General features: G+C 36.7%; 2 non-coding genes across 2 annotated transcripts; one reads left to right on the top strand and one right to left on the bottom strand.

The window, feature by feature from the left end:
• Nucleotides 1–9,114: 9,114 nt before the first annotated feature.
• On the bottom strand, nt 9,115–9,221 carry LOC131226489 (small nucleolar RNA R71). Its single transcript, XR_009161868.1, has one exon. It is a non-coding gene; the product is annotated as a small nucleolar RNA R71 (small nucleolar RNA).
• A 6,875-nt stretch (nt 9,222–16,096) lies between these two features.
• Nucleotides 16,097–16,203, top strand: LOC131226466 (small nucleolar RNA R71). Its single transcript, XR_009161848.1, has one exon. It is a non-coding gene; the product is annotated as a small nucleolar RNA R71 (small nucleolar RNA).
• Nucleotides 16,204–22,628: the final 6,425 nt, after the last annotated feature.

Here is a 22,628-nt window from a genome sequence, read left to right as displayed (position 1 = left end):
ATGTAGTAATAATCTCGGAACAATGAGGTCGAATCCATAGGGACTGAACCTTGTACATATTCTGAAAGTAACTAGAACTAGAAGATGTAATCTAAATCTGGAGAATGTAAGAGAATAATTGTAAATTATGTAACTAAAACTTGTAAAATTCAAAGGTGGGAAACTAGGGTTTCCGAGGATTCACTTGTAGAGATCAAGGAAATCTATGCTTGATTCACAAACACAACTAGATTTAGAGTCCCATCTTCATCCAATTGGAAGATAATTCATGGAAAATCAATTCTAAACTTCCTTTGATCTAGTTCTTAATAGATGAAAGGTATTAGAACTAGAATTGATTTCATCACAAAACCATGCCCATGAGACAAAGCAAACAACAGAATTTACTAATCCACAATCAGTCTGAGAGAATTGTGAGAGTTAGGGAGGATTCCGTCATCCAACCATGCCTAGGGGACGATTGTGAACAACATGATCTCCTAAATTCTCAAATCTCAATAAAAGAACATACTCAAAGCTATCACAAATTCATTGTAATTGAAGTCACAACAATTCATAAAATAAACTGAAAGTGCTTCTTATAATCAAACTAAGATCAAAGAGAGTTCAATATAAACATGAATCAAAGCCATAGATAATATCCCATCACGCTACAAGCTTCACCTCTTAGCCCTAGCTAAGAGGTTTAGCCAATCATAACCATGATTAAACTAAAATCTCTTAAAACATAATAAAACAAACATCAGGAAAGGAAAAAAAACTCTATGATAGCCCTCCATGTTTTGCTCCCTCTCTCTCCTGCTCACGTTCTCTTTCCGCGTCTGATGCCCCCTCTCTCTCCACACTCTCCTTTTATAGCCGTGGTGTAGGTCGGTTGGCTGGAGAGAACCATACGCAGCAAGAGGCAATGGAGCTTGCGCACTCCTCTCCTTTTGCAGTGAAAGTGCGAAGATGTCTTGTAGACATTTTGAGTTTACAGGGAAAGATCTCTCATCCAGAGTAATCCAACTGCGTGGCAGTGGTCAAAAGTCCCTTCTCTGACTTTTGAATGATCTGGATCATTGATCCGACCCTGTCTATGAACGCACAACAGCCTGGAACATCTAGGTTTCTCAGACGGGTGTTCCGTACGCACGATGGATTATGTTGAACTTGGTGGGGTCCATAATTAGTGTCAGTGAGGAAATCCACTCCGTTTATTGGATTCACCTTGAATTTTGGTCGGAGATGGACATTCTTTGGCTATTTGTTGATGCAGCCCACTGAATCTTTATTTCTGTCATCCGTCCTATGTTTGAATGTAGTCTTCTTGGGAGCGCATGCATGGGTGCACATGAACACTATGGTTTTGGTCAGCTTCCCCTCCCGAACATAGTGGACAGCTTGGATCATCCATCCAGATGATGGTTGTAGACTGCCCATCATCACAACAGATGATCGTCCGCATGTTGAGAGAGAGGGAGAGAAAGTCTCTCTTGAATCCAGATTTCGTTGGGTCAAACTGCGTTTGACCCGACCTTGCGTATGGTGTACTGCGCGCACACCACTATGGTGCACATGTATCACTCCTGTGGGCCCCAAAGTGATATTTCTGATAAATCCACACCATCCATCTGCCTTCCTATCCAATTAAAGGGTTGAGTCCAAAACTGAGGCATTTGTAAAGATTAGGTTTGCCCCAAATCAGTGATTTATGGCTGATCTTTCCGTTGGACCACTTTCACAAAGATCCGAGGGCTAAAATTTTACGTGTACAGTTACTTTATAATACTCAGGCCAGATATAAAGTTTCATGCCAAATGGATGGTGGGAACCCTGTGATCTTGCATTCAGGATGATTTTCAGGCTTCCTTATCTTCAATCACTTAGTTTTCTTGGATCTTTGGCGTGTGAATTCTTCAATCTCGGTCTCCTAAGATCCATCCCTTACCTTGGTGATTCTTAAGCATCAAATCTATGTTTTTAATTCCCTTTTCAGTCCAAACTCCTAAATTCACCTTGCAACACAAATATGATTAAAATAAAACGTTAAGCATTATCATGGTCATAAAACCAAGAGATAATTGAGGTCTAATATGCAATATTTGACCCTTGAAAATGCTCACCCTGCTGGTTATAAGTAATCTCATAAAGTACGAGGCGGGGCTGCATGGTGCACCTCATTCTCATCCTGGACTTCCCCAACTCGAGGTTGAGATTGATTCACCAGTTGATTTGCAGCCATGACATCATTTAACTTTAAGTATCTCAAGTGGTGACTATCCTGTGATGGATAGATAACCCCTCAACTAATCCTCCTTCACTCAAAAGACGTCGAGCATTGTCACGGACCCACTTAGTATGAAACACTCTCAGCCCTCAATTTCAGATTCTAACCTAAACCTAAAAGAAAGAAGGGAAATGGAAATCTAGAATTAGAAAGAGAGAGAGAGAGAGAGAGAGAGAGAGAGAGAGAGAGAATTAGAAAGAAGTTATCAAATTGGAAGTTCCTAATTTAAGATCCTGCAAAACAAAACAAAAGAAATCAATTTCTAAAAATAAAAATTCTAAAATTAGAAATTTCTAAAAACAGAAATATAAAAGATGAGTTAGTTCCTAAAAAAAAAAAAAAGAAATCCTAGAATTAGAAAGTTTCTAAAATAGAAAACAAACCCTAATCTAGAAATAGAAAGAAAGAAAAATTAAAAAGAGATTACCAAATTAGAAGTTTCTATATTGGGATCCTACAAAACAGGAAAGTTAAGTTATTTTCTAAAAAAATCTAGAGAAACCCTAATCCTAAAAATAGAAAGTAAATAAATCCTAATCTTATCCTACTTCTAAAACTAATCAATCTCAGAAAAACACAACCGTTAGTCCCCGGCAACGGTACCAAAAACTTGTTCACGACCCCAAGTGTAGGGTAGCGTTGTAGTAATAATCTCCGTAAGACCGAGGTTGAATCCATAGGGACTAATCTTGTGTGTATTCCGTAAGAAACTAAAAGTAGAACTAGAAGAAGATGTGAATCTAAATTTGAAATTATAGAGAGATTAATTATGAATTGTTTAACTAAAACTTGTAAATTCAAAGGTGGGAACTAGGGTTTCCAAGGATCCACTTGTAGTAATCAGGGTGATTCCTTACTTGATTCAAGTAACACAATTGGAATTGGAGTCCTATCCTATCCAATTGGAAGACATAGCAATTAAGATTGAATCTAAATTTCCTTTGACCTAATTCTCAAAAGAGGAGAATTATGATAATTGGCAAGGATTCCATCACCAAACTATGCCCATGAGATAATGGCAAATAATAGGATTTACCAATCCCATAATCTCAAAACAAGACAAGAAGATACTTAAAGCTATTGCAGATCTATTGTAATTTAAGTCACAATAAAACATTAAAAACTGAAAGTATTCTTTAAATATCAAACTAGATCAAAGTAAGTTCAACATAAACATGAATCAAAGCAATAAAAACATCCCATCACTCTACAAGCTTCACCTCTTAGCCCTAACTAAGAAGTTTAGCCAACCATAGACATGATTGGAACTAAAACCCTAAAAGAAAGCATGAAAAACTAAGAAAACAAGGAAAAACTAAGAAAACAAGGAAGAAAATGCTTGGCGACGGCTCTCAACCCTTATGCTTTGTTCCTCCAAACCCTAGATGATCCCCAGGAATGCCATGGGGACTCCTATTTATAGTTGAGCAATACTTCCTTCCGCACCAACTTACAAGAATCTAGAAACCGCCTCAAATTTACTCAGTCCATGTAAAATCTTCATAACAGTTTGATGCATCGAAGGTCTTTCGATATGATCTTCGATATAAGGTTTGATGCATCAAAGGTTTTTTGATATCATTGAAACTGGTCCAGAACTGTTTAGCGAGTTTGGCTTAAAAATCCTACAATTTTTAATTTCACCTTCGATACATCTAAGTACCTTCGATATGATCTTCGATGAATCTAAGGTATTTCATGTGATTGAAGGCGATTTTGGTGATTTTGCAGAATTAGACTTTTCTGGTCCTGAAATATGTTTTCAGGATAATTTTCAGGATTCCTTTTTTTCACTTCAAGTCTTCAATTCTCTTCCTTCATCGCTTGGTTTCCTTAGATCTTTGGCATGTGAATTCTTCAATCTTGGTCTCCTAAGATACATCCCTTGCCTTAGTGATTCTTGAGAATTAAATCCATGCTTTTAGCACCCTTTTCAATCCAAGCTCTTAAATCCCCCTTGTAACACAAACACTTGTAAAATATATCATTAAGCCATATTATATTTGTAAAACCAAGAAATAAATGGGGGATAATATGTAATATTTGACCCTCAATAGAAAGGTGGTTAGCCACTACATTTGCTACTCCTTTTTTATCTTTTATTTCTAAATTAAATTCCTGGATTAGAAGAATCCATCTTATCAAGCGGGGCTTAGCATCATTCTTAGAAAGAAGATACTTGAACGCTACATGATCCATGTAGATAATGATCTTAGATCCAATCAGGTAGGACCTAAATTTGTCCAAAGCGAATACTATGGCTAAGAGTTTCTTTTTCATAGTAGTGTAATTCACTTAGGTAGAATTTAAGGTTATACTTGCATAATGTATAACGTAGGGCCTCTTATCTTTTTTCTGACCTAATACCGCCCCAAGAGCATAGTCGGATGCATCACAAATAAGATCAAAAGGGATGCTCCAATCGGGTGGCTGCATAATAGGTACAGTGGTTAACATGTCCTTGAGCTTAGAAAAAGCTTCCTCGCATTGCTTAGTCCACTCGTATGGTACATCCTTTTGAAGTAAATTATATAAAGGACAAGAGAGGTGATTAAAGTCCTTTATAAATCTTTTGTAAAATCCTGCATGTCCTAAGAAGGATTGCACGTCACGTATGTTCTTGGGTGGAGGTAAGTTAGAGATAAGATCAATCTTAGCCATATCTAACTCAATTCCTTTGGAAGAGATGATATGTCCAAGGACAATTCCCTTACGAACCATGAAGTGACACTTCTCCCAATTAAGTACCAAATTCTTTTCCTCACATCGCTTCAGCACATTTTTTAAAATTTTCAAACATTCGCTGAAGGATGGACCAAAGACCGAGAAGTCATCCATGAAGACCTCTAAATATTGCCCCACCATATCAGAAAAATACTCAACATACATCACTGAAAAGTGGCGAGAGCATTACATAGTCCGAATGACATCCTTTGGTAAGCAAAGGTGTTGTAAGGACATGTAAATGTTGTCTTTTCCTGATCTTCAAGGGCTATCTCGATCTAATTATAGCTCGAATATCCATCAAGGAAATAGTAATAGGAATGACCAGCTAGCCTTTCTAACATTTGATCGATGAAGGGCAAAGGAAAGTGGTCTTTCCTCGTGATGGGTATTCAACTTCCTATAGTTAATGCACATTCTCTAAGTGGTAGTGATCCTAGTTGGCACGAGTTCATTGTCCGCATTGGCTATGATGGTGATTCCTGAATTTTTAGGAACCACCTGAGTTGGACTCACCCATTGACAATCAGATATTGGGTATATGATATCCACATCTAATTACTTAAGAACATTAGCCTTAACCACTTCCTTCATGTTTGGATTTAGTCTACATTGTGGTTGTCAGGCGGCCTTTGTATTATCTTCGAGATGAATGCAGTGAGTACAAAAATAAGGGTCAATTCCCTTGAGGTCCGTAGTCAACCATCCAAGGGCTCCTTTCTGCTCAATGAGAGTAGAGATAAGCATACAGTCCTGTTCTAGCTCCAAGTGGAAAGAAATTACCACCGGATATGTCTCATCTTGACTTAAATAGACATATTTTAAATCAAATGGCAAAAGTTTTAGGTCAAGCTTCGGTGCCATGAGGTTAGATGGTAGAGGCACTACATTAGTTTGGGGAAATTCTTCAAATTATGGCATCCACCGATTAACTTCAAGTACCGGTATAGTATCAAGCATAGCACCCGTGTCCCTAATTATATCATCATCCAAATCATACGAGTGTACCAAGCACGTCTTTAGAGGATCAGAGGATAAGGTCATAAGGGTTCTATCTTTCATAAACGAATCAATCATATTAATGTCGTGGGTATCGTCATCATCCTCCGCCTGTTTGCTCATATTGAAGAAAATATTGAGCTCTAATGTCATATTCCCGAAAGATAGATTCATGACTCCATTCTTGCAATTTATGATTACATTTGATATAGCAAGGAATGGGTGACCAAGGATGACAGGAATTTGAGTGCTCATGTCCACGATGGGTTGATTATCCAAGATGATAAAATCTACCAGGTAGTAGAATTTGTCAACCTGGACCAACACATCCTCAATTATTCCCCTCGGTACATGAACTAAACGATTGACAAGTTGTAATGTGGTCCAGGTGGATTTTAATTCACCTAGATCTAGTTGTTCATAGAGTGAGTAAGGAATCAAATTTACGCTCACTCCTAAATCAAGAAGTGCATGCTTAATCTGGTAATTCCCAATTACACAAGTGATGGTTGGGCTACTGGGATCTTTGTATTTTTGTGGCACAACTTGCTTTAAGATGGCACTCACAATTTTAATAAGAAAAATTTTTGTTTTAATGCTTTGCCGCCTTTTGGTCGTACATAGGTCTTTTAGAATTTGGCATATGAAGGAATTTGTTTCACAACATCCAGAAGAGGGATGTTGACCTTTGTTGAGGGTCAAATATTGCATATTAGACCCCATATATTACTTAATTTTATAAACATGATAATGCTTAATGTTCTATTTTAATCATGTTTATGTTGCAAGGGGAATTCAAGAGCTTGGATTTTTTTTTAAAAAAAGGATGTTAAAAGCATAGAGTTAATGCTCAATAACCACTAAAGACAAGAATGGATCTTATAAAACTAAGAATGAAGAATACACATATTGAAGATCTAAGAAAACCAAGTCAAGAATGAAGAAAATTAAATTTTTGAAGTGGAATTCGGTGATTCTTGACTAGTCCTGGCTCCGGCTCAACTAGTCTTGGCTACGCACGACCCAACCTGGACTATGCTCGACTAGACTATGCTCAACCAGTCGAAGGTGTCTCGACTCGAACTCCAGCATGTAAAACTTTTAAATCTTCGTATTACTCGACCAGTCAAAGGAGACCCTCGATCGGTTAGGGAAGGACCACGACTGGTCGAGGACATCCCATGACCAGTCGAGGGTTACGTAAATTTTGCGCGGACTGCATAAGTGTGAGACGGTTTCTGAAAATTTCCACTCGGTGCGAAATTTTAAGACTTAAAACTATAAATAGGGGTCCCTAAGGCACCCCTAGGCATCATATAAGGTTTGAGGAGTGGAGCAAAAGCGTGGAGAATCCGTCACCAAGAGTTTTTCTTCTATTTACTTGGTTGTTTTATGCTTTTGTTAAGAGATTCTAGTTCAATCATGTCTATGGTTGGCTAAACCTCTTAGCTACGGCTAAGAGGTGAATCTTGCAGTGTGAAGGGATGTTTTCTATTGCTTTGATTCATGTTTAAGCTGAAGTATCTTTGATATAGTTTGATATTTAAAAAATACTTTCAGTTTATAATGGTTTGTTGTGACTTAAATTACAATAGATCTGTGATAGCTTTGAGTATGTTCTTTTCATATATTGAGATTGTGAAATTAGGAAATCTCATTGTTCACCATCATCCCATAGGCATGGTTGGGTGATGGAATCCTTCTAATCTTCATGATTCTCTTATGATTGGTTATGGGATTGGTAAATCCTATTGTTTGCCTCGTCTCCTGGGATGGATTTGTGATAGAATCACTTCCAGATCTCATACCTCTCATCCATTGAGAATTAGGTCAAAGGAAGTTCAGATTTGGTTTTATTGAGATATCTTCCAATTAGATAAGATGGGACTCTGATTCCAATTGTGTCTATGAATCAAGCATAGATCTCCCTAATCTCTACAAGTGGATCCTTGGAAACCCTAGTTTCCCACCTTTGAATTTACAAGTTTTAGTTAAATAATTCACAATTACTCTCTCAATCAATCTGGATTTAGATAAACATCTTCTTCTAGTTCTAGTTCTAGTTGCTCTCAGAAGACACATGAGATTAGTCCCTGTGCATTCGACCTCGGTCTCACCAAGATTATTACTACATCACGACCTCACACTTGGGGTTGTGAACAAGTTTTTGACGCCATTGCCGAGGATTAACGGTTGTGTTTTTCTGAGATTAGCTAGTTTCAGAATTAGGGTAACATTAGGGTTTTTCTAGTTTCTATTTTTAGGATGAGGGTTTTCTGAATTATTTTAGAAACTTTCTTAGATATACTTTCTAATTCTAGGTCTAGAAACTTTCCTTTTCTCTTTCTAGAAACTTTTTATTTTCTGTTCTTAGAAACTAACTTGTTTTATTTTATTTTGCAGGATCTTAATTTAGGAACTTCTAATTTGGTAACTTCTTTCTAAGTCCCTCTCTCTTTCTATTTTTAGATTTCTATTTCCTTCTTCTTCTTCTTCTTCTTTTTTTTTGGTTTAGGGTAGAATCTGAAATTGAGGGCTGAGAGTGTTTCATGCCCAAGTGGGTCCATGACAACACTCAACGTCTTTTGAGTGAAGGAGGATTGGTTGATGGGTTATCTATCCATCACAGGATTAGACACCACGTGAGATCTTTAAAGGTAATTGAGGTTATGGCTGCCAATCAATCGGTCAATCAACCGGGAAGACAACCTCAACCTCAGCTTGAGGAAGTCCAGGATGAGAATGAGGTGTATCAAGCACCCCCACCTCGTACTTTATGAGATTATCTACAACCGGCAGGGGTGAGCACGCTTTCCTGTATGATTTTTCCAGAGAATACATGAAACATGAAAATCAAGCCAGGAGTGATCCAACTCCTTTTGAAGTTCCTTGGACTTGAATATGAAAGTCCATACTTACATTTGCAAGAATTTGACGAGGTGATAGCCACTTTATACTTTCTTAACATGTCTGAGGACACGGTTAGGAAGAAACTCTTTCATTTCTCCTTGAAAGAGAAAGCTAAGATGTGGTTGCACTCACTGCGTTCACATTCTATTGGCACATGGAATGACATGATGAAGGAGTTCATAAAAAAATTCTTTCCATACCATAAGATGAACACCATCAGGAAGTCGATTAAGAACTTCATCCAAAAGGAAGATGAAACATTCTTCCAATGTTGGGAGTGGCTCAAGGATCTCGTCAATTCATGCTCACAACATGGTTTTGAAACATGGTGCAGCATAACTTTTTTTCGCGATGGACTGACATCTTCCATGCACCAATTCGTCTAGACGATGTGCAACGGGGAGTTCATAAATAAGAATATTGATGAAGTGTGGGATTACTTTAACAAATTTGCTGAAACCGCACAATCAATGGACATCACCCCAAAACCTAGCTCCACATCTAAGCCTACTCAAGCAAGGGAGAGAGGTGGGATACACTTGCTAAAAGAGGATGATGATATAAATGCTAAAGTGGCTAATCTCACTAGGAAAGTTGAGGCCATGGAACTTAAGAAGGATAAGGCTAAGGAAGTTGTTTGCGGTATCTGTGGTTGCAACATACATGTAATTGAAACTTGCCCAATGATACCTACTTTTCGAGAGGCACTGAACAAATTATCGAATGTCGTGAAAAACTACCAAAGACCTTTTAGTGGACCAAGATCTAACACAAACAATCCTAGTTGGAGAAATCATCTGAACTTTAGTTGGAGGAATGAACAAACTACTACTCCTCAAGGAATCCCTAACCAATTCTGGAATCAAGGGAAACCTCCAGAGGATCCGGTCTGGAAACATATTCAAAATCAAGAGCTTATCACTCAAAGTATATTGCAAGCCCTTCAAGGCTTTTCAAAGGTCATATAAGGGAGTGAGATAAAAAATTTAAATTGGAAAAAAAGGGATTCTTCCAACCCAACCATTCCCCAATCCTAAACTGCAATAGGAAATAAGTGATCCAAGCTCTTCAAATCAAATGGAGCAAGTTAAGTATATCACCACTCTTAAGAGTGGGAAAACCATTGATAAAACTATTCCGATTAGGGCTGAAAAGCCTAAGGAGCTAGAAGAGGACAACGATGATAAACATAGCACTGCTCCACAAGAATTAGAACCGCAACTTCAAAGCAAGCCGATTGCCCCTTTTCCCCAAAGGTTGGTTACACCAAAATCTCTCTCTAACTCTTAGGACATTCTAGAGGTGCTGAAATAAGTGAATGTCAACATCCCTCTATTAGATGCGGTTAAACAAATACCTTCATATGCCAAATTTCTGAAGGATTTGTGAACGACCAAAAGACAGCAAAGTATTCGAAAGAAAATATTTTTAACTGAAAAAGTGAATGTCATCCTAAAGTAAGATATGCCACATAAATATAAAGATCCCAGTAGCCCAACCGTCTCTTGTGTAATTGGGAATTACCGCATTGAGCCACTTCTTGATTTAGGAGCGAACGCAAATCTAATCCCATACTCGGTCTACGAGCAACTGGGTTTAGGTGAATTAAAACCAACCCCGACCACATTACAGCTTTCCTATCGCTCAGTCCATATATCGAGAGTGATAATCGAGGATGTGTTGGTGCAGGTTGATAGATTCTATTACCCGGTAGATTTTATCATCCCGGATACTCAACCCATCATGGACATGAGCACTCAAATTCTCGTCATTCTTGGTCGCTCATTCCTTGCCACTTCAAATGCAATCATTAATTGAAGGAATGGAGTCATGAGTATGCCTTTCAGGAATATGACATTGGAGTTGAATATTTTCTTCAAAATGAGCAAACAATTAGAGGATTATGACGATTTCTACATCATTAACATGATTGACTCTTTCGTGGAAGATAGAACACTTTTGACCTTATCCTCTGACCCTCTAGAGATGTATCTGGCCCACTCCCATAATTTTGATGAGGATATGATTAGGGAGATGGGGACCATGTTGGATACTATACTAGTACTTGAAGTGAATTGATGAAGGCCATAATTTGAAGAATTACCCTAAACAGATGCAGTGCCTCTACCATCTAACCTCAAGACACCGAAGCTTAACTTAAAACCTTTGCCCTCTAATTTGAAATATGTCTACTTAGGTCAAGACGGGACATACCCGATGGTGATTTCTTCCCACCTTGAGCAAGAACAAGAGAGTATGCTTATTTCTACTCTTATTGAGCATAAGGGAGCCCTTGGATGGTCGATTGTGGACCTCAAAGGAATTGATCCTTTGATTTGTACTCACCGCATTCATTTAGAGAATAATGCAAAGACCTCACGACAACCACAACGTAGACTAAATCCAAACATGAAGGAAGTGGTTAAGGTCGAGGTTCTTAAACTATTTGTTGTGGGTATCATATACCCTACATCTGATATTCAATGGGTGAGTCCAACTCAGGTGGTTCCTAAGAAGTCCGGAATCACCATCGTAACCAATGCCAATAATGAACTCATACCAACTAGAGTTACTAATGGTTGGAGAATATGCATTGACTACAGGAAGTTGAATACCGTCATAAGGAGTTACTAATCGTACCAACTGGAGTTACTACTGGTTGGGACACTCATGAGTTTTGTAAAGCTTATGAGCGTTGTTAGAAATTGGAAGCATTGTCTCATCGAAATATGATGCCCTTGAACCCCATTTTGATCATTGAAGTATTTGATTGTAGGGGCATCGATTTCATGGGACCATTCCCCCAATCCTTTGGAAATTTATACATTCTACTAGCAGTAGACTATGTCACTAAATGGGTCAAAGTGATTCTATGCCAAAATAATGACCATTAAATAGTCATTAAGTTTTTAAAAGAGAACATCCTTTCCCGGTTCGAAATGCCTTGAGCCATCATTAGTGATGAGGCCTACATTTTTGTAATAGGCCATTTGCGAACTTAATGAAGAAATATGGTATCTCCGATAAAGTGAGTACTCCATACCATCCACAAACAAGTGAGCAAGCTAATATTTCCAACAGGAAAATCAAACACATCTTGAAAAAGATGGTTAATCTTGATCGTAAAGATTAGTCAATCTAATTGACCGATGCTTTATGGGCTTACCGTACTGCTTTAAAAAATCTTGTTGGAATGACGCCCTTCAGACTTGTCTATGGGAAGGCTTGCCACTTGCATGTGGAGTTGGAACATAGAGCCTACTATGCGATAAAAAAACTGAACTTTAGTTTAGACAACGCTGGCTCACTACACAAATTTTAATTAAATGAACTCGAAGAAATCCGGAATGATGCGTACGAGAACTCGAGAATTTACAAGGAGAGGATGAAGGTGTTTCGTGACCAACACATTCTTCGAAAATCATTTACACCAAGTCAAAAAGTCCTCATGTATAATTCTCGGTTACATCTCTTTCCAGGCAAACTCCAATCTCATTGGACCAACTCTTTCACTGTTACCAATATTTATCCTCATGAGGCTATCGAGATTTGAAATCCAAACAATAACAATGATTGTAAAGTAAATAGACATCAGTTAAAGCCATTTTTTGAGAAATTTGATTCAAAGGACATGCCCATACCTTTGAATGATCCTGTTTATCAAGATTGATCTCTTAGTCTGACAAAGGTGTAGTTCGGTTTACTGCTTTCCACCGTTCTAGGATAGTTTGCTTTCGCTGTTTAGGATAGTTTGCTTTTCGGTTGATTAACTCTTGTGCTAACCACCTTCACGCTGAGATCCTTTGAAAAAACCTCAAAATTTCTTCATCGGATACTATCTTTCCATCACCTCTCTTTTAATTACATTGTCTCTTTTGCAAATCATGCTTTTTTGTTTTACATTGAGGACAATGTAGATTTTAGGGTGGGGATGGGAGATTAGGTAACCTAATCAGTATTTTCTCAGTTTTGAGAAAAATTTGCAAATTTTTAAAAAAAATTTCACTGTTTATCTGTTTGAAAAGTGATAAGTTGTGTATTTAAGACTATTTTGAGTATGATGTTAAGATAGAAATCGAATTTTGAATTGTTGGAGTTGGAGCAACTAAGTAACCTATCACTTATGGTTCTTACATTCAATTGACTAAGAGTAAGTTTGAATATTATGTTATTCAAATTGTTTTCGGTAATTAGTATTAGATTTTCTAATTGTTAGCATGGTGATCATTGAAAGATATTGTAAACCGAGTCTATAGAATTTTATCCACCTTAAAAGAAGAAAAAGAACTAGTTAAAAAAATAGGAGATTGACAAAGAGGTCATAAAGAATGAAAAATGACAACATCTTTGAGGGGAATGAAAAATGTCTTTAAAAAGGATGTAATGTCTAAAGAAGAGGAATAAATACAAATGACTGTCGATATAAAAATCAAAAACTGGAAAAAAAAGGAAAAGGGGATAAGTTTGGAATCAGTACTTGGGTGTTCAACCAATCTTGAAGTGATGACTATGGCTAACATAATGAAAAAATAGTATTTTCATCAAGCACTTTGAAAAAAACTTGATATGCGAACTATGCTCTGACCTAATGGATAAATGACTTATTTGATTGATTGCTTATGTGATTCAACTCTAGGTCTTCAAAATCTCAATTTCTCATCTTGAGTCTACTCATTCATATTTGATTACACAAAAGATCATTTTCTTAAAAAGGTTTGAACATTGCACATTAAGGTTCTTTTTTTGCATACTTTGCTCGGGACTAGCAAAATGCTGGTTGTGTTGAGGGTCAAATATTACATATTGGACCCCATCTATTACGTGGTTTTATGAACATAATAATGCTTAATGTTCTATTTTAATCATGTTTATGTTGAAAGGTGAATTCAAGAGCTTGGATTTTTTTTTTAAAGGATGTTAAAAGCATGGATTTAATGCTCCAGAATCACCAAAGACAAGAATGGATCTTATAAGACTAAGAATGAAGAATGCATATGCTGAAGATCCAAGCAAACCAAGTCAAGAATGAAGAAAATCGAAGTTTTGAAGTAGAATTCGGTGATTCTCGACTAGTCTTGGCTCCGGCTCGACCAATCTTGGCTACGCACAACCCGTCTTGGATTGTGCTCGACTGGTCGAAGCTCTATCAGTCGAAGGTGTCTCAACTCGAACTCTAGCATGTAAAACTTTTAATTCTTCATATTGCTCGACCAGTCAAAGGAGACCCTCGACTAGTCGAGGACGACCCACGACTGGTCGAGGACGTCCCATGACCAGTTGAGGGCTATGCAATTTTTACACGGACTGCGTAAGTGTGAGACTATTTCCAGAAATTTCCACTTGGTGCAAAAGTTTAAGACTTAAAACTATAAATAGGGGTCCCTAGGGCACCCCTAGGCATCATATAAGGTTTGAGGAGCAGAGCAAAAGCGTGGAGAAGCCGTCGCCAAGAGTTTTTCTTCTATTTACTTGGTTGTTTTTATGCTTTTATTAAGAGATTCTAATTCAATAATGTTTATGGTTGGCCAAACCTCTTAGCTAGGGCTAAGAGGTGAATCTTCTAACATGATGGGATGTTTTCTATTGCTTTGATTCATGTTTAAGTTGAAGTATGTTTGATTCTAGTTTGATATTTAAGAAATACTTTCAGTTTTTAATGGTTTATTGTGACTTAAATTACAATAGATCTGTGATAGCTTTGAGTATGTTCTTTTCATGTATTGAGATTGTGAAATTAGGAAATCTCATTGTTTACCATCATCCCATGGGCATGGTTGGGTGATGGAATCCTTCTAATCTTCATGATTCTCTTATAATTGGATGTGGGATTGATAAATCCTATTGTTTGCCTTGTTTCCTGGGCATGGTTTTATGATGGAATCACTTTCAGATCTCATACCTCTCATCCATTGAGAATTAGGTTAAAGGAAGTTCAGATTTGATTTTACTAAGATATCTTCCAATTGGATAAGATAAGACTCTGATTCTAGTTGTGTCCATGAATCAAGCATAGATCTCCCTTATCTCTACAAGTGGATCCTTAGAAACCCTAGTTTCCTACCTTTGAATTTACAAGTTTTAGTTAAATAATTCATAATTACTCTCTCAATCAATTTGGATTTAGATAAACATCTTCATCTAGATAGATACACGAGATTAGTCCCTGTGGATTCGCCTCGGTCTCACCAAAATTATTACTACTTCACAACCCTACACTTAGGGTGAACAACCTTCACTTGTTTAAGCACCTCTAGAATGTCTTGAGAGTTAGAGATAGGTTTTGGTGCAACCAACCATTAAGGGAATGGAGCAATCGGCTTGCTTTGAAGTTCCGGTTCTACCTCATATGGAGTATCACTAGGTCTATCAATTTCATTTACTTCTGGGTCATTAGGCTTTTTAGCCCTTATCGGAATAGATTTGTCAACTATCTTCCCACTCCTAAGAGTGGTGATAGACTTAGCTTTCTCCATTGAATTTGAAGTGCTTGGTTCACTAACTCCTTATTGCAGTTTAGGGTTGGGGATAGGTTAAGCTAGAAGTATCCCTTTCTCCATAATCATAACACGTGAGTCTATCTTTTGAATGGCCTTTGTGAGTTCTTGTAAGGCTTAAGGGTTTTGAACCAATTCCTTTTGAGGTTTCCCTTGATTTAAGAATTGATTAGGGATACCTTGAGGTGTAGCTGATTGTCCATTCCTCCAACTAAAATTTGGGTGATTTCTCCATCTAGGATTGTATGTGTTCGAATTGAGTCATTTGAGAGGCCTTTGGTAGTTGTTTATGGCATTCGACTGCTCATTCAATATTTATTAAAATGCAAGTATTGTTGGAAATTTTTCACTTATATGAATATTGCACGCACAAATACCGCAGACAACTTCCCTACCCTTATTCTTCCTAAGTTTCATGGCTTCAAGTTTTCTTGTGAGACTGGCCACTTTAGCATTTATATCATCATCCTCCTTCAACAAGTATATTCTACCCCTCTCCTTTGATTGAGTAGGCTTAGATGTGGTGCTAGGCCTTGGGGAGATGTCACATGATTGTGTGGTTTCAGTGAATTTGTCAAAGTAATCCCACACTTCATCACCATTTTTGTTCATAAATTCCCCATTGCACATCGTCTCGACAAATTGGTGCATGGAAGATGTCAGTCTGTCATGAAAGACACTTGTTATGTGCCATGTTTCAAAATCATGTTATGGGCATGAACTGACAAGATCCTTGAACCACTCCCAACATTCGAAGAATGTTTCATCTTCCTTTTGAGCGAAGTTCATGATTGTCTTCCTAATAGTGTTCATCTTATGGTATGAAATTTTTTTTTATGAACTCCTTCATCATGTCATTCCATGTGCCAATAGATCGCGAACGTAGCGAGTGCAACCATGTCATAGCTTTTTCTTTCAAGGAGAAAGGAAAGAGTTTTAGCCTAATCGTGTCCGCAGACATGTTAGAAAAATATAAAGTGGCTATAATCTGGTCAAACTCTTTCAAGTGTAGGTATGGAATTTCATATTCAAGTCCAAGGAACTTTGGAAGGAGTTGGATCACTCCTGGCAAGATATCTACATTTTTTCTATTTTCTGGAAAGATCATACAGAAAGGTGTGCTCACTCTCGCCGGTTGTAAATAGTCTCGTAAAGTATGATGTGGGGGTGCATGATGCAGCTAGATCTCATCCTGGGCTTCTGCAACCGGAGGTTGCGGTTGCGTTGCTAGTTGATTTTCAGGTTGATTGGTAGTCATCACTTCAATTGACTCTGAGGATCTCAAGTGGTGTCTAACCCTACGATGGCTAGATAACCTCTCGACTAATCCTCCTTCACTTAAGAGACATAAAGTATCGTTACGGACCCACTTGGGTATGAAACACTCTTAGTACTCAAGTTCAAATTCTAACCTAACCCTTAAAAGGAAGGAACCTTAAGTAGTAAGGAATCTAAAAATAGAAAAAGAGAGAGAATTAGAAAGAGGTTACTAAATTAGAAGTTTCTATATTGAGATCCTGCAAAACAAAGAAAAAAAAGTTACTTTCTATATATAAAAAAATTAGTTTCTAAAAAAAAATAGTTTATAAAAAAAATTAGGAAAGTTTCTAAATATGGAAATAGAAAGAAAAGTTAGTTTCTATAAAAATTAGGAAAGTTTCTAAATCTGGAAATAGAAAGAAAAGTTAGTTTCTAAAAAAATTAGGAAAGTTTCTAAATCTGGAAATAGAAAGAAAAGTTAGTTTCAAAAAAAAAAAAAAAAGGAAAGTTTTTAAACCTAGAAATAGAAAAAAAAAAGTTAGTTTCTAAAAAAAAAAAAAAAAAAGTTTCTAAATCTGGAAATAGAAAGAAAAGTTAGTTTCTAAAAACAAACTAGAAAGAACCCCAATCTAAAAATAGAAAATAAATAAATCCCAATCTTAACCTAATTTCAAAACTAAATCAAATCCAGAAAACGTAATTGTCAATCTCCGGCAACGGTGCCAAAAACTTGTTCACAACCCCAAGTGTATGGTCACGATGTAGAAATAATCTCGGTAAGACTGAGGTCGAATCCACAGGGACTGAAACTTGTATATTTCTGAAATTAACTAGAAGTAGAACTAGAAGAAGATGTAAAACTATTTTAGAAGTATTTGAGAGAGTAATTGTGAATAGTGTAATTAAAACTAAGAATTTAAGGGTGGGAACTAGGGTGTCAAGGATCCACTGGTAGTGGTCAGGGAGCTCTATTACTTAATTCAAGTAACATAATTGGAATTGGAGTCATATCCTATCCAATTGGAAGATATATCAATAAAACAAAATCTGTCTTTCATTGATCTAATTCTCAAAGGAAGAGAATTGCAATACTTGGAAGGAATTCCATCACCAAATCATGCCCATGGGATGATGGCCGACAGCAGGATTTACTAATCTTACAATCTCAAAGTAAGAAAAAGAAGATACTCAAAGCTATTGCAAATCTACTGTAATTTAAGTCACAAAAAAGCATTAAAAACTAAAAGTATTCCTTTAAAATTAAATTAGAATAAAAAAAGGTTTAACATAAACATGAATTAAAGGAAGAGAAACATCCCATCCTGCTACAAGCTTCACCTCTTAGCCCTAACTAAGAGGTTTAGCCAACATAGACATGATTGGACCAAAGTCTCTTAAGAAAAATATGAAAACAACTAAGGAAGAAGAAGAAAAACACTTGACGACAACTTCTCCACTCTTTTGCTCCACTCCATAAACCCTAAAAGATGCCTAAGAATATCATAGGGAGTCCTATTTATAGTTGTGGAATTCCAACTTTCGCACTTAATTGAAAAACTCTAGAAACTGCTTCAAATTTATGTAATTTACTAAAATAGACTTCACTATGCACAGTTTCCCAAAATAGACTTTACTTTGCACAATTTCACAAAATGACCCAAAGTTTCATAATATGCTTTTTCAGGATTCCTTTTCCTCACATCAAATCTTTAATTCTCTTTATTCATCACTTGGTTTTCTTGGATCTTTGGCATGTGAATTCTTCAATCTTGGTCTCCTAAGATCCATCCCTCGCCTTGGTGATTCTTGAGCATCAAATACATGCTTTTAGCACCCTTTTCAATCCAAGTTCTTAAATTCACTTTGCAACACAAACATGAGTAAAATAAAACATTAAGCATTATCATGTTCATAAAACCAAGATATAAATAGGGGATAATATGCAATATTTGACCCTCAACATTTGGTCTCAATACTCTAATGAAGGTTTGAGATCATGTTCTTCATTAAAGTGAGCTTTGAATGCTCATTGAGATGATGAATCATAATGAAAAGAACAGGAATCTCATGTGGATAGAGTTTAGGATGAGTGATTAGAGCTTGAGACAACCTAGGGACTCTGAAATGCCTAAATCCACACTTTTCACAAAGTTCTGAATCCTATATTTATAGAGAAAAGGGCTCAACTGATCTATAACGGCTAGTTTTCGATGCTACCAAGTGAACCTTCGGTAGTACCGAAATATCACTTGGTGGTATTGAATTAGATCCTGAAGTTGCTGGATGGTATTTGTCACTTTCAGTAGTACTGAAAGTTGTTCTTCGGTAGAAGTTGGTGGTACCAAAATTCCAATCGGTGGTACCAAATTATCTTTGAAAGCTACTGGACTGTTTTGGGCACTTTCGGTAATACCGAATGTATCTTCGGTGCTACCGAAAGTGTCACTCAGTGACACCTGCTCCTACCATATTTGGATAAATTTTCCTATTTTAATGTTTTGTCCTTTAAATCATTTAACAACTTGTAACTTCCTAAAGCCATATCTAGAAAGGTAGAAAATATGAACTTAGAATGACTTAAATAAATGATCTAAGTGGGTTTTCCTATTTGGGTTAAAATCATCTATAGGCATGATCCAGATCATAGAAGCTTCTTCGTATTCTGACTTTGTAGCTTAGGCTTCTACTCCAGTTGTGCTGTTGAACTTCATTTGCCAAGGACTCATCCGACTACTTGACACAACTAGTCACGTGATTGACAAACATATGTGCAAATGAGTGTACTAACACATTTTCTTTTTTTCTCCCCAATCCAGATATTTTTCTTCAGGTTCTTCATTCTCTCTATCCCAAATCTTCATCTTCTCTCAGACACTACTTTCCCAAACACATCCACAATCTAAAACCTAACCGACCTAAACCCATCCTCCCACGCCACACATGTGACCATATGACCACACGTATGAATCCCACCTACCCCTTTTGGTTTCCCCACCTTATTATATCAGAACTCCTTTCTTCTATCCATGAAACCCTAACTCTAAACCTAAAATCCCAAACTATTCTAGACTTTTCCAAATTTCTAAATAAACCTAATTCCAAAATTCTCAATTCCCATGAATCATAATTCTTTAAATTTTAGATTCTCCCCTTCCTAACCCAAATCATAAAACATACAAATCTATTGTTGAGGATCAAATATTGCATATTATTCCCTATTTATATCTTAGTTTTATGAATATGATACTGCTTAATGTCCTAGTTTACTCATGTTTGTGTTGCAAGGTGAATTTAAGAGCTTAGATTGGAAAAGATGTTAAAAGCATGAAATTGACGTCAAAGATCACCAAGGAAAATAATGGATCTTAAGAGACAAAGATTGAAGATTTCAAGGTCCCAAGATTCAAGAAAACCAAGTGGAAAAGGAAAGAAGTCGAAAGATTAAGTGCAGTATTCACATTGACTATGTCATCGATCACCGTTCGATGACATCAAAGCTACCATTCAATGACATCAAACACAGGTCGATGACATCGAAATTATGAAAGAAAATTGAGTTGGTTGTTAGACAAATTGAAGACGTTTTTCGATGACTCGAGGACTTATTCGATGACTCGAGGCCTTGCTCGATGACATAGAAGCCAGTTCGATGACATTGAATTTTCTATGGATTTTCGGTAAAACTCGCTAAAATGTTTTGAACGCATTATTGATTACTCGAACAATGCTCGATGACATCGAAGACACCTTCGATGACATCGAAGGTAAGTTCGATGACATATTACCTTCGATGATATAGAAGATTACACATTTTGGATGAAGTTACACAGCGCAGAAAAAGCACGTATAAAAGTCACCTTCAATGACATTAAAGGCAGTTCGATGTCATCGAACCACTTACGCAGAGTTGCACGGAATTACGTGGACTGCGTAAATTTAAGGCAGATTCTGAATTTTTCCAAGGAGGTACAAAAGGAGGTATTGCACAACTGTAAATAGGAGTCCCCAGGGCATCCTTGGGCATCTACTTAGGGTTTAGAGGAGCAAAGCACAAGGGTGAAGAGCCGTCACCAAGTGCTTTTCTTATTTCTTCCTTAGTTTTTCATGTTTTCTTCTAGGGTTTTAGATCTAATCATGTTTACGGTTGGCTAAACCTCTTAGTTAGGGCTAAGAGGTGAACCTTGTAGCGTGATGGGATGTTTTTATTGCTTTGATTCATGTTTATGTTGAATTCTCTTTAATTCTAGTTTGATATTTAAGGAATACTTTCAGTTCTTAATGGTTTGTTGTGACTCAAATTACAATAGATCTGCAATAGCTTTGAGTATCTTCTTTTCATGTATTGAGATTGTGAAGTTAGTAAATCTTGTTGTTTGCCATTGTCCCTTGGGCATGGTTGGGTGATGGAACCCCTTCGAACCTTCACAATTCTCCTATGTTTGATTGTGGAATTAGTATATCCTATTGTTTCCCATTGTCTCCTGGACATGGCTAGGTGATGGAATCACTTCCAATTCTCACTACTCTCATATTTGGTTTTATTAAGATATCTTCTAACTGAATAAGATAGGATTCCAATTCCAGTTATGTCCTTGAATTAAGTAATAGATCTCCCTGATTGCTATAAGTGGATCCTTAGAAACCCTAGTTCCCACCTTTGAATTTCTTAAGTTTCTAATTAAAACTTTCACAATTACTCCCTTTAATTCTAGATTTAGATTTGCATCTTCTTCTTATTCTTCTTCTAGTTGTTTTCAGAATACACACAAGATTAGCCCATGTGGATTCATCCTCGGTCTTACCGAGATTATTATTAAATCGAGACCCTGTACTTGGGGTTGTGAACAAGTTTTTGGCACCATTGCCAGGGACTAACAGTTGTATTTTTCTGAGATTAACTAGTTTTGGAATTAGTTTAAGATTAGGGTTTTTTACTTTTTATTTTTAAGTTAGGGTTTTTTCTGAATTATTTTAAAAACTAACTTTTCTTCCTATTTCTAGGTTTAAAAACTTTCCTTTTCTGTTTTTAGAAGCTAATTTACTTTCTAATTCTAGGATAGAAACTTTCCTATTTGTTTTTAGAAACTAGCTTTTTATTTTTTTAGAAACTTTCCTTTTTCATTTTTAGAAACTAATTTCTTTTCCTAATATATTTTAGAAACTAATCTACTTTTTATTTTTAAAAACTTTCCTTTTTCATTTTTAGAAACTAGGTTGCTTTCTTATTTCTTTTTAAAAACTAATTCACTTTCATTTTTATTTTTTTTGCAGGATCCCAATATAGAAATTTCTAATTTGGTAACTTCTTTCTACTTCTCTCTCTTTTTATTTCTAGATTTCTATTTCCCTCTTTCCTTTAAGGTTTAGGTTAGATTCTAAAATTGAGGGTTGAGAATGTTTCATGCCCAAGTGGGTCTGTAATAACACTCGACGTCTTTTGATTGAAGGAGGATTGATTGAGGGGCTATCTATCTATCAGAAGATTAGACACTACTTGAGATCCATAGAGTTAACTAAAGTTATGGTTTCCAATCAACCGGCCAATCAACCTCCAAAATCCACTTCAACCTATGGTTGAGGAAATCTTGGACGAGAATGAGGTGCATCATGCACCCCTGCCTCGTACTTTACGAGACTATTTATAATTGGAGGGGGTGAGCACACCTTCATGCATGGTTTTTTCAGAAAATATAAGACATGGATATCAAGCTAGGGGTGATCCAACTCCTTCCAAAAACTATGGACTTGAATATGAAAATTCATATTTACACATGAAAGAGTTTGATGAGATCATAGCCACCTTATATTTTCCAAACATGTATGAGGACACGGTTAGGCTGAAACTCTTTCCCTTCTCCTCAAAAGAGAAAGCTAAGACGTGGTTGCATTCACTACGTCCACGATCTATTAACAGATGGAAGAACATGACAAGGGAGTTCATTAAGAAATTTTTCCCTTATTATAAAACAAAC

Source organism: Magnolia sinica, chromosome 14 (genome assembly GCF_029962835.1).
Source record: "Magnolia sinica isolate HGM2019 chromosome 14, MsV1, whole genome shotgun sequence".
Lineage (NCBI taxonomy): Eukaryota > Viridiplantae > Streptophyta > Magnoliopsida > Magnoliales > Magnoliaceae > Magnolia > Magnolia sinica.
Note: the sequence above shows the minus strand (reverse complement) of the source record. Positions and strands in the feature narration are given on the sequence as shown.